Source organism: Rhea pennata, chromosome 6 (assembly GCF_028389875.1).
Source record: "Rhea pennata isolate bPtePen1 chromosome 6, bPtePen1.pri, whole genome shotgun sequence".
Taxonomy (NCBI): domain Eukaryota; kingdom Metazoa; phylum Chordata; class Aves; order Rheiformes; family Rheidae; genus Rhea; species Rhea pennata.
The window spans coordinates 41,914,176-41,930,869 of record NC_084668.1 but is presented as its reverse complement, the minus strand read 5'-3'; positions in this window follow the sequence as shown (position 1 = coordinate 41,930,869).

Sequence of the window (16,694 nt, the reverse complement as noted above, 5' to 3'; positions counted from 1 at the left end):
GTGTGGATCACCTTTGTTGTTGAGTTGTTAGGTTGTTATTCAGTCCCTCACATAGCTGTAGATAACTAAGCCTTGAAGAAAATTGTGAAAAACAGCTAGGCCTTGAGGCCCCTCAGCCAGACTCAACCAGACTATAATTATGGAGACAGCAACAAGAGGACTGCAAGATTAAAGCAAAACAGACTGATTTGACCTAAACCGTATCACCAAGAGGTATAAGAAACAAGGAGAAGAGCCAAGCTGAGACTTACATGGAAGTTCCGAGGAAGAAAGTACAACCAAGGGTCAGCTTGATACTCCTGGTATGATATCTACTTGCCACTAGAGACCTCTGCAACCCCCAAAACCAGCTCCTCATGGACTCAATGCAGACGCGTAATAATATGTAAAAATATAAACAAATTCTTGGAAAAGTAATGATGCCAAAAATTAATTGTAATGAATATGTATGAGAGGTATCAGATATAACTTAAGCGAATCATGGTCTTGGGGGGCATATTAGATCGAGGAATCCCCTACATTCCTGGTGCCTGTTAAAGGAATGCCTGCTTCTTAATGCTACATTGCTGTTAAGGAGTTTGATTTTCTGCTTTTCGGTAACAACATCATCTCAGACTGACTGAACACCTCTGCTCTGCTCCTTGCTCCCTTCCTCCATTCCTTCTTCTCCTTCTCTTGTGATCAGGACATAGCTGAACTGCAAGGTGACCCTGCTTCCTTAAAAAGGAGGATGTTACAAAGCATTTTGAGAAGCTCAGCACATTCTCAAGGGTCTCACTGGGAAGTAGAACTGGCTAGAGGAGAGGCATGGTGTTGGCATCCTCAGCTACCTTTTCTCAGGAATCTTGGAGGAATGGGTACCAACCATGATCAAGTGGAGAATGTCCAGCTGATTCCAGTCTGCTCACTCTGGGTTTGCCACTGACCTACCTTTGCCTTGCCTTCCTTTCCTGTGCTCAGCAGTGCTATCAAATGGAGGAACCCCCTGCAATGGAGTTTACCCCTGGAGTTGCTAAAGATGGCATGCTCCTCCCAAAGTCTTGATAAAGAAAAGAAGTAAGAGAGCCAGTGACTATCTTCTGCCTTTCCACTTTGGACTAATTTCGTGGTCTTAAAACTGTTGTCCTAGGAGACAAGGACAGCTACTTCTTTAGATTTCCTTTTATTGTACTTCTACCAATAGAGTATTTTTTCCACCATAGGCCAAATTATACTAGATCTAATAGGGAAAGCCCACAGAAAAAGAAATGACAGTGAATTTGGTTTGATGCCAGATCTGGCAGGCCAGGTCAGTTAGAGATGTCAGAGTGGCTGGGGACCTCCAGATCTTCCCCCTTACGTCCATTATGCTGAGCTTCACACCCTTGGCCTGGCCCTTGTGGTTCTTAAACCAGTATCAAGTGGGTACTGCTTTTTCTTACTGAGTGGCATAGTTCCCAGCAGAGCAATGTGCCATGGCCTGACAGCAGTCTTTTTGTGTACCAGTGTGCTTCTTTGGTATTTTCCCCATATGCTTCTAAGATGTTGGCTTTGTGGCATTAGTCTTGTATTTGGACACTCAGAAGAAAAGCCACATCAGGTGTGGTGCTCAGAATGTAGTTTGACCCTCTGGGCTTCCATTTGCACTTAACCAGCAGGCTTCGGGATTCAGCCATGAATTCGGAGACTGAAATTTGGTCTTTGAGCTCTCAGCTCTTCCAGATGCACTCCCATCCCATGCCAGTATTTCCACCAGCCTACCAAGGTAACATTGCACTTCCTTGTGCACTTTTTAGCCATGAATTTAGAGACTACAGTGCCAGGATACCAAATGATATGGAGATAAATCAGCCTCTTTTCTTGTTGCTCATTGCTCTGTCTGATTTCCAGCAGTAATTCAGAGAACAAAGCATTAGATGTGTATACTTTTCTCATGTGCTTCTTGGAGGGCTGGGGGGAATTTTTGCAGGTGCTCAAAAAGTCACAGTGTGCTGTGGATGTATCACAGAGGCTGACCTCATGCAGACACTGAACTCCCTCCTGGTTTAGCAGAACACACAGGAGCTTTTCTCTGTTAGACCCACTGCAATCTGCAACTGTCCCACTTCCCACTAGCCTAATGGGAATTCAGGGAAAGCTGCTAATTTTTCTGTACATCCAGGCATGTTGTAAATGTTCAGTAAAAGATGGTCTTCAGTGGAAAAGCAGGTTTTGACCAAACAAAATTTTTCACCACTAATTATCTGTTTGCCATGGAACTGAGTAGAAAAATACACTGAAACAATCCCCAAGTAAGAAACATCAGATGATGATTCCAGCACTATCCCAACAACAAACCTGCATATGTCCTGGTTCTGTCTGAATCATCGCTCCTTTGATCCAGAAGTGCTGCAGTGGACATAAAAGGAGAACTGCAATGGAATGGCCTTGTCTCCCTGGTTCTTTTCCTACATTCTCAGCTTTCACCTTGAATACTTTGCCATTCTGGGGTTCCCAGAGCCTCTGCTTCATGGCATTGCTCCAGGGGAAAATGCTAGGGAAAGGATGAGCTGCTCAGGACAAGCACCAGATAAACTGGCCAAGAGGAGAGTGATGCTAGCAATATGCCTGAGCTGTCTGAAGAGGAGGTCTGGAGGAGTATTTAGGGGAGGTCAGGGACCTGATCTGCTATGAGACAGAGCCTTGCACTTCATGGATTCATAGGCTAGGAATTTTAAGTGAAAAGACACTGGTTTAAAAAAAAAACAGCAGGGTGGACACCTCTTGCCAGCCTTTATTGTTCTGCCATGAAAGGGTGCACAACCTAGGCCGGGGGGGGCGGGGAGGGAGAGGGGAAGGGGGAGCTGAGGGCTCTGTGTCCTACGGGAGTTATTAATGCAGGTGTTTTCACTGCAGGTCTATTCTTCCTCCCATGGCAACTGAAGGAGATGGCACCCTATCTGGCTCCCTTGACCAAGACAGACCTTCTGTGTCCCCAGTGCACTATTTGTCACTAATGTCTTAACTCCCTATACGTTATGTATGTGCATATAAAACATATTTTTATGATGAGTGCCTGCCTTTTCATTTCATGGTTTGCAGACAAACGATGTTGGGGAAGAAAAAAACTGAAACTCACCTACTTTGTAAGTATTAAAAGGCAATTTGCTTTATATCAAAGTAGTGTTTTGTCTGACCTCATACCATGTTTTTCCATTTTCTTTTTAAATGAACAATTATTTGAAAAAGCCTCCTTTCAGCTTCACCCCAAATTTGATTTCTCTGGGTTTGACCATAGGAAAAGCACAGCCCTGGCTCAGCTGCTTCCTCCGATAGCCATTTACGGAGTCTGGTGATCACGAGACCCAGGGCTGGGAGTGTGCAAGGAACAGCGCTGTCCTGTAAAAAAGGGCAGATAGGGTGATTTCTGAGGAGGAATGCAGTCTCAGAGGTTACAGGGAGTGGGAAATACAGGTGCCTGCTCTTCCCTGTGGATTTGTACTTCCACCTTGCTCAGTGCTTGGTGGTGTTGCTGCACCTGTGTGGAGCATTTTGTAAAGACTGACCTCTTTTGCCAGGCAGAAAGCCAGAATGAGCAGGGCTGGGGTAGGGAGTCACCCCGGGTACTTTCCCCAGTGACATCAGGGGAGCCTCATGCAGGATCCTGCCAAGGGCACTTTCTATCAGGAGGGGAACCAATGCCATTCCCTTGGTCCTAACAGTGTGCACAGATGAGCATTTCCTTCTCCAGTTTCCCAGGATGGGTGAAACTCCTGAAATTTTTGAGTGGCTTAAATCTGCAAGGTGAAAAACAAATCTATCCTGAGTCACTTTTACACTCTGCTGATTTCAGGGCATTCAGCCGAGCTCTTCTCGCCATGCAAGGACCTTGCTTGTGCCAGGGTTGGCAGCTAGGTTAAAATGATGGAGGCGGGACTCCTCATTATGTGTGGGTATGTCTCCCTCAGTTGTGTGTGTGAGGGTGCATGTGTGACAGTTAACCCTGTCATGGCCTGTGCACAAGCCCAGATAGACAAGGTGAGTAATGCGGTTTCTCAAACCCCATCACATGTGTGCAGCAATGTGTCTGACACAGTCTTGCACACTCTGCAAGCCATCACATGTGCAGCAGTGTGCATGACACACTAGTCCCACCCACCACAGTGTGACTGTGCAACCGTATGTACTTGTGTAAGTGCATGTGTGCTGGCATCCCACATGGATATGGAAATCATGTTCCATAGATATCCCACTCCATTCACCACCTCACGCACAGGTGGGAGGGAGTGTTTGCAACACTCTGTCCCCTCTTGCCTCCATGTGAGTGTGTAGTAGTGTGTGCATAGCACAGTGTGGATGTGTGACGCACTCTTTCCCCCCCCACCCCCCCCCTAGATTCCATGTGTGTGCACAACCACAGAATCACAGAATGGCTGAGGTTAGAAGTGCCCTTCAGAGATCACCTAGTCCAACCCTCACACACTCGCCTAGAGTAGACTGCCCAGGACCACGCCCAGATGCCTTTTTAATCTCTCAAAGGAGGGAGACTCCACAACCTCTCCAGACAAACTATTCACAGAATCATAGAATCATAGAAACAGTAAGGTTTGAAGGGCCCTCTGGAGGTCATCTAGTCCAAATCCCCTGCTCAAGCAGGGTCACTTAGAGCATGTTAGATAGGGTTGCATCCAGGCTTTGAATATCTCTAGAGAAAGAGACTCTAGAAGAAGAAGATCTCTAATCCTATCCTCCTCAACCAAAGGAAAGTTTTCCTCTCTCCAGCCTTCCTCCCCCTTGTCTCCAGGCTCCAGGATTCTTGAGGGCTGCCCTCAGCAGTGAAGACTGAAGCAAAGAAGGCATTCAGTAATTCTGCCTTCTCTGTAGCCTTTGTCACCAGAGCACCCGCCCCATTCAGTAGTGGGCCCACATTTTCCCCAGTCCTCCTCTTGCTCCTGATGTATTTGAAAAAGCCCTTCCTGTTATCCTTGACTTCCCTTGTTAGAATCAATTCCAAATGGGCCTTAGCCTTCATCACTGCATCTCTACATACTCTGACAGCATTCCTCTAATTCTTCCAGGTAGCCTGTCCCCTCTTCCACATTCTGTGTGCTTTCTTCTTCTGTCTGAATTTGGCCAAGAGCTCCTTGCTCACCCATGCAGGTCTCCTGCCTCCTTTGCTGGACTTCTCACTCATAGGGATGCACTGCTCTTGAGCTTGGAAGTGATGCTTGAATACTAGCCTGCTCTCCTGGACCCTGCTTTCTTCTAGGGCCTTAACCCATGAGATTCCTCCAAGTAGGTCTCTGAAGAGCCCAAAATCTGTTCTCTTGAAGTCCAGTGTTGCAATGCTTCTTATTGCCTTAGTTCTTTCATGCAGGATCCTGAACTCCACCATCTCACAGTCACTGCAGCCAAGGCTGCATATCTCCACAACCTTCACATCTCTCTACAACCTTCACATCTCCAGCCAGTCCCTCTTTGTTGGTTAGAACAAGGTCCAGCAGCACACCCTTCCACATAGGCTCCTCCACCTCTTGTGTCAAGAAGTTATCATCGATGCTCTGCAGGAGCCTTCTGGACTGTTTATGCCTCCAGTAGATGTCAGGATGGTTGAAGTCTCCCATGAGAACCAGGGCCTGTGATCATGAGGCTACTTCCAGCTGTCTTTGGAAGGCCTCATCAGCTTCCTCTTCCTGGTCAGGTGGTCTGTAGTAGACACCCACAGTAGTGTCCCCCATGTTAGCCTGCCCTTTGATCTTTACCCATAAGCTCTCAACTGGCTCCTCCTCCACCCCTAGGCAGAGCTCAATGCATTCCAGTTGCTCTCTCACATAAAGAGCAACCCCTCCACCTCGCCTTCCTGGCCTGTCTTTCCTAAAAAGCACATAGACATCCATGACAGCATTCCAGTCACGTGAGCTAGCCCACCATGTCTCTGTGACTGCAATGAGATCATGGCCCTGTGACCACACACAGATCTGCAGTTCCTCCAGTTTATTCCCTATGCTGCGTGCACTGGTGTACAGGCATTTCAGAGAGGTAGTTGTGTCAGCAGGTTTCACAGGAAGGGTGTAAGGGGGTCCCCCATAGCCATGTCTCATATGCACATCCCCAGCTGCATGCACTCGTTGGAGGCCTCCCAACCCGAGTTGTGTTTTATTGACTACCCTTTCTCTGTGATTCTCCCCTTGCCCTTTCCTACCTAGTTTAAAGCCCTCTTTACCAGGCTGGCCAACCTGTTGGCAAAGACACATGTGCCCCACTTGGTGAGGTGAATCCCATCTCTCCCCACCAGTTGCTGATCTTCAAACCATGTTCCATCTCAGTCACCCTCACAATAAAAGCTTTTCCACAGAGTTGGACGGAACATCCTGTGTTTCAGTTTGTGCCCAGGGCCTCTTGTCCTGTCTCTGAAAAGACCACTGGAAAGAGTCTGGCTCCATCTTCTTGACCATCTCCCATCAGATATTGAGGCATGGATAAGGTGCCTCCACAGCCTTCTCTTCTCCAGGCTAAACAAGCCCAGCTTGTTCTACCTTTCCTCCTGTGAAAGACACTCTCATCCATTAGCACTTTAGAAGCCCTTCACTGGACTTGCTCTAGCACTTCCATGTCTTTTGTGTCCTCCGGAGCCCACCAGATTCTGGACTCCAGGTATGGCCTCAGCAGTGCTGAGAAGGGAAACATGGCTTCCTTTGAGCTGCTGGCAGCACTCTTCACAATACAGCCCAGGACACTGTTGGCTGCCTTTGCCACCAGGGCATGTTGCTGGCTCCTGGACAGCTTGCTGTCCACTAGTCCTTCTCTGCAGAGCTACTTTGCAGCACATCAGCCCCCAGCATGTAGCTTACAGAGATTCCTTGCTCCTGAGGGGCAGAACTCTCCCCTTCCCTTTCTGCAGCTTCATGAGGTTCCTCTCTGACCATTTCTCCAGCCTGTCAAGGTGCCTCTTAATGGCAGCACAACCACTTGGTGTATCAGCCACTCCACCCAGTTTTGTGTCAGACACAGACTCGCTGAGGGTACGCCACGTCTCATTGACTGGGTCACTGATGGAGCTGTTCAGCAGGTTTGGAACCAGGCGTGAACCCTCAAGTGCACCACTATTTCCTGGTCCCCAACTAGGCTTTGCACCACTCATCACAACCTTCTGAGCACTGCTGTTCAGCCAGTTTTCAATTCACCTTCACGCCTGCTCATCTGGTCTCATCTTCTTCAGCTTTTGTCTGTGAGCATATTATGTGAGACCATGTCAAAATCTGTACTGAAGTCAAGGTAAACAACAGCCACAGCTTACTCCTCATCTCCCCAGCCCACCAGTCCATCAGAGAAGGCTCTCTAGTTGGTTAAGCATGATTTTCCTTTTGTGAATCATTGCTGACTATTCCTGAGTAGCATCTTGTCCTTCTTGGGCCTGGAAATGGTATCCAAGATTAGCAGCTGTATCACCTTCCCAGGAATTGAGGCAAGACTGACCAGTTGGGAGTTCCTGGGGTCTGCCTTCCTGTCCTCTTTGAAGAGCGATGTGACATTTGATTTCTTCCAGGCGCCAGGCACCTCCTCTGAGTACCAGGACTCCTACAAGGTGATGGAGAGTGGCCTTGCAATGACAACAGCCAGCTACCTCAGCACTCACAGGTGCATCCCAACAGGCCCCAGGGACTTGTGCATGCCCAGCTTGCTTCAGGAGTCCTTCAGCTGAGCCTCACCCAACAAGGGAAAGTCTGCTGTGTTCCAGACTCTCTTGGGCCTCTATGGTTTGTGATTTTTCTGAAGACCTGTAAAGACTGAGGCAAAGAAGGTACTCTTCTCAGCCTCTTCTGGGTTACTTGTTACCAGAGCCCCTATCCCATGCAGTAGCAGGCCCATAGTCACCTTAGTCTTCTGTTTGTCCCTGAGGTAGTCACTGTAGCCATGCTGGATGTCCTTGACATCCCTTGCCAGATTAAACTCCAGATGGACTTTGGCCTACCTAGCCCCATCACTGCACGCTCAGGCAATGTTGCTGCTTTCCTCCCAGGCCAGCTACCTCTGCTTCCACCCTCTGTAGACTTTCTTCCTCGACTAGGGTTTTGCCAGGGGCTCTGTGGTCATCCATGCAGGGCTGGCTGGATGACCTTGCCACCTTTGCTTGACTTCCTGCTCATTGAGGCAGACCCCTCTTGAGCTTGGTGGAGGATACTTGCCAATCCACCAACTTTCTAGGTCCTACCAGCTTCGCTCTAGGGCCATATCCCTGGGATTCTTCCCAGAAGGTCTCTGAAGAGGTTTCCTAAATTCCAGGGCTGTGATCCTGCTCCGGGCCCTGCTCCCACCATCTCATAGTCACTGCAGCCAAGGTTGCCTCCAACCTTCACAGCCCCAGTTAGCCCTTCCTTGTTCACAAGGACAAAGGCCAGCAGAGCACCTCTCCTCCTGGACTCCTCTATCATCTGTATCAGCAAATTGTTATAGATCTCTCCAAGAACCTCCTGGACTGCTTGTGCCCTGATGGCTTGTCCCACCAGTCCTGTGTATACAAGATTACAGTGTCCCTAGCCTCCATGTGCACGCTCAGTTTTATGTGTGACAGTGTCTCACTGTCACTGTGTGCACAGCTGTATGTGTGTTTGCACCCCATGCAACCCAATGTAGTGCTGGGACTCACACACACACACACACACACACACAGAGACTTACACTCTGATGGAATGCATACACAACTTCCCATGTCGCACACTCTCCCGTACAGTTACACTCCCACATGCTCTGATGCTGACGCACACTGATGCAAAGACAAATGCAGTCAGTCACATGGACACAAAAACACCCCACACACTCAACACAGACCTATGCAGTCAGGTGCACTGGCACACACACTGACACATGCATATTGATACACACGGTCACAGGAACAGTCATACTGACCAGCCAGTGCAATCACAGTAACACACATTCTCTCACAATCCCCTCTCATATGCCCCACAGGGTGGTGAGGCTCACGCCCCATACCCTCCCTATCACCCCCACACACACCATGCATTCCCTCACCATTCCTTCACAACCTGTTCCCACTCCCAGCACACTACCTCCCTACCCACCCCACAGCCTCTCTATGCCCCTCATATATACCCCTCGGGCCCCACATCCCCCTTAACCCTCAAAAGCCCCTTAGCCCTTTACATCCCCCCCGCCCCCGTGTACCCCTTCGGCATGCCCCTCCCCACCATGCCCGCCCCCGGGGCGGGGGTCGGTGCCCAGCCCCCTCGGCTGCTCCCATTGGCCGGCCGGGAGTCGCTCCAGGTTGTGCCGCGGCTGAGGCAGCCCCGCTCCGCAGCGCGTGCCCTCCGCTCCGCGCGTGGCGGCAGTGTCCGGGCGCCCTGCAGCCTCGCGGCGCCCTGCGCTGACCGCCGCGCTTCGCCCTGGCCCCAGCTCACCATGTTTGCGGGGCGCAAGCGAAGGAAGCCGGTGCCCCGAGTGTGAGTGGGTGCGGGGAGCGCGGGCCCGCGGCAGGGGCCGCCCCTGCGCGGGGGCAGCGGGCCGTGGTGCAGCGGCGGGCGGGCGGGCGGGCGGTGTGTGCCCGGCGGGGCCAGCGCGGGGCTGGTGCCGGCGGGTGACGTGGGCGCGTGGCGGCTCTCCCCTGGCAGGGCGAAACCGGGGCCAGCCGAAGGCACCAAGTCCAACCCTTCCAAGCGCCATCGGGAGCGGCTGAACTCAGAGCTGGAGCAGCTGGCCGGCTTGCTCCCCTTCCCCGAGGAGGTCCTCACCAGCCTGGATAAGCTGTCCATACTGCGCCTTGGTGTCAGCTACCTCAGGGCCAAGAGCTTCTTCAGTGGTAAGCTGAGGTGTCGGTGGGAGGCCGTCCCTGAAGTGTCTCAAGGGCTGTGGAGCGGGATGGCCACGCAGCCTTAGCTGCAGTGAGAAGGGGGCTCTGGCTCTCGCCCAAAGCCTCCCACTTGTAGTGTTCCTACAGAGACAGCTTGGTTTGTTGGGGCTGCTTATACTTGCATGGTTTCCCTTCCATGCATGTGAAAGTCCCTGAGACAGAAACATCAGGGAGAGGGGCACCCAAAATGAGAGCATGCTTTCTGTGCTAAGGCACTGATGCCTTTCCCTGCAGAGAAAGGCTGGGGGACCTCTGAGTTTCTTTCCCTCTCTGAACTGAATGCTAAGAGGACTACTGTGCGTGAGCAGATGTTTGTAGTTTCAATGTCCAGTTCATATCTGCGTAAGCTCTCCCTGTTCCTGAGCATAGTGCTGATGATTCTCCTAGAGTGCAATGGCATGCAGCACTGATGCTGAAGGTGAAGTGAGCTGCGGGCTCTTCTGCAGCACAAGGTACTTTAGCTGGGCTCTTCCCCTTTCTACCCTACCACATTGCTTTGCTGTTATTTGGGGGTTGAGCAAGCTTCCATTCAGAAGTGCAGTGTTAGATCCAGAGCAGCCAGCAAAGTTCATCCCACGGCCAGGTGTTGTTGCTTTGAATAATTCCAGCTTAGTAAGCTTTGTTGATTATTACTCACTGTGTTATATTGGCACATTAATGAAAATTTGTTCAGATTTTTCCTGGGCTTGTTTTGTTGGCATGTTTATTGAATGCTGCTTGGTGACTTGTCACACTTGTCACATCTGTGATAACCCCTTCATTCTTGTCCTCTCATTTCTTTTCTTTTTACTTGAGAAAGCAGACCCTGTGCAGATGTATAGCACTCACTAATTCTTAGAGAACTAGGCCATAACTAGGCACTGATGTTAACTCAGATGAATAGCACTGTGCAAAATGCATCTGTTTTTGTCTGAGTATTTATTTTATCCCCTTGATGCTTTTTTTTTTTTTTTAATGACTGATTTCCTCATTTTGTGACTGCAAGCTGCAAAATGAAGTTACAAGGCTTTGCAGGAAGATCTGTGAGTGTGTTTTGTTTTGACAAAAGCAAAGTTCATGGTTGTTTGGAATTAAACAGATCTTCAAAGATTAAGTTGACTTTACTTGTGGGTTCCATTGAGGTCAAGAATTGAAGTTTAGGCTAGAGGGTTTCCCTGCAGTCTTAGGCTGAGGCTTTGGTGGACACAGCTGTGGCAATAGCAGCATATTATGCAGTGGAGTTGGAAAGTTTCACAATGAAAATGACTTTTTTGGTGTAATATGATATAGTCTTATTAAGTCTTATGACAATGAATAATTGTGATGTGGTTACAGTTTATTTTGGAACCTTTTAAAATACACCATATTCAAGAAATTTCTGCATTGCATTGGGATATAGTTGTTGTAATTCATATAAGCCCTCAGGAGAGGTAGTTAGACAGCCCTGAATTTCCCTACTGAAAAATAGCAGTGGCATGGAAATGTTACATGTGAGCTAAGAAACACTGATTTTTAAACTCCAAATCATTGAATGTCCTTCCCCTCAACCCTGGGGGAGCACTTATAGGATTAGCAGGCAGGTGAAATAAACATCTAATGGCTGTGGAGATGGATTATTTGTCTTGCAATGTCAGGTCAAATTTTTTTACTGTATCTGCACACAGTTTTTATTTTACAAACTTTTTTTGCTCTGATAAGTGACTCATGTTTCAGCCTTTGCAATACTGTATATGCTGCCTGAAATCCTTTGAACAGTGCCCTGCAGGAAGAAATTGAGTCCTAGTAGTTTGCCACATCTGTTAAGATGCTCTGAAGCAAAGGTGAGAAATGTGGCATGGATTGTGTTGGTGTTCCTGAAGGCTTTGACCGGGCAAAAGATTTGTTCTGACTGGGAACTGAGGACTGTGTGGAATGGAAGTCTGTGGTGCAGTGCAGGCCTCAGTTTCTCCTGAAACATTAATAATTTAAAATTCTCAGCTTAAGGAACTTATAAAATGGAGGGGTGATTGCAATTCCTTAAAAAGACAGTTTTAAAATGGCTATTTTTTTCACAAAGTATCAAACAAGAAGTTACCTCTGGAGATCATCTAGTCCAACTCCTGTGTTCAAACAGGGTCACCTACAGCACGTTAGACAGGATTGTATCCAGGCAGGCTTTGAATATCTCCAGAGAAGGAGACTCCACAACCTGTCTGGGCAACCTGTTCCAGTGCTCTGTCACTCTCACAGGGAAGAAATTCCTCCTCATGTTCAGGCAGAACTTCCAGTTTGTGCCAATTACCTCTAGTCCTTTTGCACGGGACTACTGAAAAGAGTTTACCCCATCCCCTTGACACCCTCCCTTCAGATTCTTACACACATTGATAAGATTCCCCCCCCCCCAGTCTTCTCTCCTCCAGGCTAAAGAGGCCCAGCTCTCACAGCTTTTCCCCATAAGAGAGATGCTCCAGTCCTCTGATCATCTTTGTAGCCCTACATGGGACTCTCTCCAGTAGCTCCATGTCTCTCTCGTACTGGGGAGCCCAGAACTGGATGCAGTACTCGAGATGTGGCCTCAGCAGGGCTGAGGGACAGAATCACATAGCCTTCTATGATGGAATGACTCGCTAGGTAGATGTGGGAAGAGCAGTGGATGTTGTATACCTTAAATTCAGCAAGGCCTTTGACACTGGCTCCCAGAACATCCTCCTACATAAGCCCAGGAGGTGTGCGTTGGACGAGTGGACTGTGAGCTGGACTGAGAACTGCTGAAAGGCCATGCTCAGAGGGTTTTCATCAGTGGCGTGGAGTCTAGGTGGAGGCCTGTGACTAGTGGCATCCTCCAGGGCTCATTACTGGGTCCCATCCTGTCCAACTTCTTCATCAATGACCTGTACAAAGGGACAGGGTGCCTCCTCAGTGAGTTTTCTGATGATACCAATCTGGGAGGAGTGGCTGATACCCCTGAGGGCTGTGCTTCCATTCAGAGAGACCTGGACAGGCTGGAGAGCTGGCCAGAGAGCAACCTCATGAGGTTCGACAAGGGCAAGTGCAGAGTCCTGCATGTAGGGAGAAATAACTCCATGCACCAGTACAGGCTGGGGGCTGACCTGCTGCAAAGCCGCTCTGCAGCGAAGGACCCGGCAGTGCTGGTTGGTGACAAGTTGACTCTGAGGCAGCAATGTGCCCATATGGCCAAGAAGGCCAGTGGTATCCTGGGGTGCATTAGGAAACGTGCTGCCAGCAGGTCGAGGGAAGAGATCCTGCCACTCTACTTGGCCCTGCTGAGGCCACATCTCGAGTACTGCATTCAGTTCCGGGCTCCCCAGTACGAGAGAGACATGGAGCTACTGGAGAGAGTCCAGCGTCAGGCTACCAAGATGATCAGAGGACTGGAACATCTGCCCTCTGAGGAACGGCTGTGAGAGCTGGGCCTCTTTAGCCTGGAGGAGAGAAGACTGAGAGGGGAACCTTATCAATGTGCCTAAGTATCTGAAGGGAGGGTGTCAAGGGGATGGGGGCTAAACTCTTTTCGGTAGTCCCATGCCAAAGGACTGGAGGCAACAGGCAGAAATTGAAGCACAGGAAGCTCCGCCTGAACGTGAGGAGGAATTTCTTCCCTGTGAGAGTGACGGAGCCCGGACAGGTTGTGGAGTCTCCTTCTGTGGAGATATTCAAAGCCCACCTGGACACAACCTTGTCTAATGTGCTCTAGGTGACCCTGCTTGAGCAGGGGCGGGGGTTGGACCAGATGATCTCCAGAGGTCCTTTCCAACCTTACTGATTCTATGATTCTATGACTCTTTCTAATGCAGCCTGCGATAGCGTTGGCCTTTCTCCCCATAAGGGCACATTGCTGCCTCATAGTCAACTTGTTGTCCAGCAGCACTCCCAGGTCCTTCGCTGCAGAGCTGCTTTGCAGCAGGTCAGCCCCCAGCCTGTACTGGTGCATGGAGTTATTCCTCCCTACGTGCAGGACTCTGCACTTGCTCTTGTTGAATCTCATGAGGTTGCTGTCCGGCCAGCTCTCCAGCCTGTCCAGGTCTCTCTGAATGGCAACACAGTCCTCAGGGGTATCAGCCACTCCTCCCAGATTGGTATCATCAGCAAACTCACTGAGGAGGCACTCTGTCCCTTTGTACAGGTCATTAATGAAGAAGTTGAACAGGATGGGAGGCAGTACTGAGCCCTGGGGAACTCCACTAGCCACAGGCCTCCAACTAGACTCCGCATCACTGATGATGACCCTCTGAGCTCTGCCTTTCAGCCAGTTCTCAGTCCAACTCACAGTCCACTCATCCAACGCACACCTCCTGGGCTTATGTAGGAGGATGTTCTGGGAGCCAGTGTCAAAAGCCTTGCGGAAGTCAAGGTACACAGTGTCCACTGCTCTCCCCTCACCTACCCAGCCAGTCATGCCATCAGAGAAGGCTAGCAGATTGGTTAAGCACGCTTTGCCCTTGGTGAAATCTATGCTGACTACTCCTGATCACCTTCTTTTCCTCCATATGCTTGGACATGACATGCGGAATGAGCTGTTCCATCCCCTTTCCAAGGAGGGAGGTGAGGCTGACTGGCCTAGAGTTGCTTGGGTCCTCCTTCTTGTCCTTTTTGAAGACTGGAATGATACTGGCTTTTTTCTGGTCCTCAGGCACCTCTCCAGTTCCACAGGACTTCGAAAAGAGGATGGAGAGTAGCCTAACAATAACATCTGCCAGCTCACTCAGTACTCATGGGTGCATCCCATGAAGGCCCTCAAATCTGTGGATGTCCCGTTTGCCTAGAAGATATCTAACCCGATCCTCTTCAACCAAAGGAAAGTCTTCCTTTCTGCACTTTTTTTCCCATCTCTAGGCCCTGAGATTTCTGAGGGCTGCCCTTAGCAGTAAAGACTGAAGCAAAAAAGGCATTCAGTAACTCTGCCTTCTCTGTAGACTTCAACACCAAGGCCCCCGCCCTGCTCAGCAGCAGGCCCACATTTTCCCTAGTCTTCAAATACATCGGTAGCAAGAAGCCCTTCTTGTTGTCCTTGACATCCCTTGCCAGGGATGGGGCCTTAGCCCTCCTTGTCACATCCCTGCATACTCTGACCACATATTCCTCCTAAGTGGCTTGTTCCCTCTTCCACACTCTATGTACTTCCTTTTTCTATCTGAGTTTTGCCAAGAGCTCCTTGCTCACCCATACAGGTCTTCTGCCCCCTTTGCTGGACTTCTTACTCACCGGGCTGCACCACTCTTGAGCTTGGAGGAAGTGATGCCTGAGTACTAGCCTGCTCTCTTGAATTCCACTTCCTTCTAGGGTGCTTGGATTCTTCCAAGTAGTTCCTGAAGAGGCCCAAGTCCTCTGTCCTTTAGTCCAGGATTGCAGTCCTACATATTTGTCTTGCTTTCTCCACACAGGATCCTGAACTCCTCCATCTCGTGGTCACTGCAGCCAAGGCTGCCCCCAACCTTCACATCTCTAACCAGTCCTTCTTTGGTGGTTAATACAAGGTCCAGCAGGACACCCCTCTTTACCCATAAGCTCTCAACTTTCTCTTCCTCCGCCCCTAGGCAGAGCTCCACACATTACATAAAGAGCAACTCCACCACCTCACCTTCCCGGCCTGTTTTTTCTAAAAGCATGTAGCCATCCATGACTTTTGCTATGTTGTTCTCTAACAAGCCATGCTATTGTTGGGACAGCCTTAAGCTTAGAAAGACTCCTGTGATGCTTTCAGGTAATGGCACCTTTTTTGGTGATGATAATGAGGACATTGTCTGTGAGGAGCGTATTGGTTTCACAATTGGCAATTGCTGCTCCTTGCCTCTCTTGTGTGTTCCTCACAAAGCTGCCATGTATGCTAGAGATGCTGATTCATACAGGTCTTTTATGTTAGAAGATAATGTCCCATTAAGCCCCTTTTGTTTGTATGTTTGTTTTCCTTTCATTTTTTGTTCAGCTTAAGTCTGATCCATATTGAAATCTTCTGTGTGTTTGAGAGGGGTCATGTACAGCCCATATATGTCTGGCTGACTAAAGAGAGACGAGTGCCATGGAGACCCACTTTCCCATACTGACAGCTGGGGAGCTCCCCTTTTCTTCCTGCACATCTTTCCCCATTTTGTGGGATAGAGAGGTTGCTGTGCTTCCTCTTGCTGTGTTGTCGTAATTCATGCCTGCTTGCAGGATGGCAGTGGGGAGGCTGTCTGGGCCATCATGGCTTTGTAGTAGGTCCCAAGTTCTGCTCGCAGCATGATTTGCTCTGAAAACGGGGGGGGGGGGGGGACACACGACTTGGGATGTGTAGTGTCAGGGGAAAACTGACTTCTAAGTCAATCCCAACTGGAGATTTTTCTAACTGAAGATGTCAGGAAACAGTGCAACACCTTCCTGTTTGAAATACTCTACTTCTTAATCCTTTAGTCCTTGTTTTGTTTTGGTTTTTTTCTGTCATCTCACTCATATTTAGGTTTTTTGCTCAGTCTATCAGGAGAATGGGTTAGAAGGGGCTGGGTAGAGCATCTGAAGTAGCTAGGGGTCTGCCTATGTGCTTGCTGGTAACTTGGGGATGTGTTCCATTCTTTGAGATGTAAAACTGGGATCCCAAGAAAATTACTTCAGTTGCTGAATAGTGACAAGTTCCCTGTGAGATCAGAAAATGCAAGTGCTGCGGTTGTCGCAAGTCAGGGAACATTACATGGGCTCAGAAACAGTCTATGCAATTTGCTTAATTTACTGGGAAAGAATGAGACTTTTGGCATTTCCCATCTTAGCTAGCTAGAAGTGTGATTCACGTCCTTGCTCACTTAGAGAAGACCCAGGAGAAGGAAGAGAGATGGCAGAAATTGGGATGTGCTGCTGTGCCACTGTGAGGAGTAACATCTTTCAAAAATGTGCCCTTCATCAGGTCTTAGCTTGTGTAAAATCA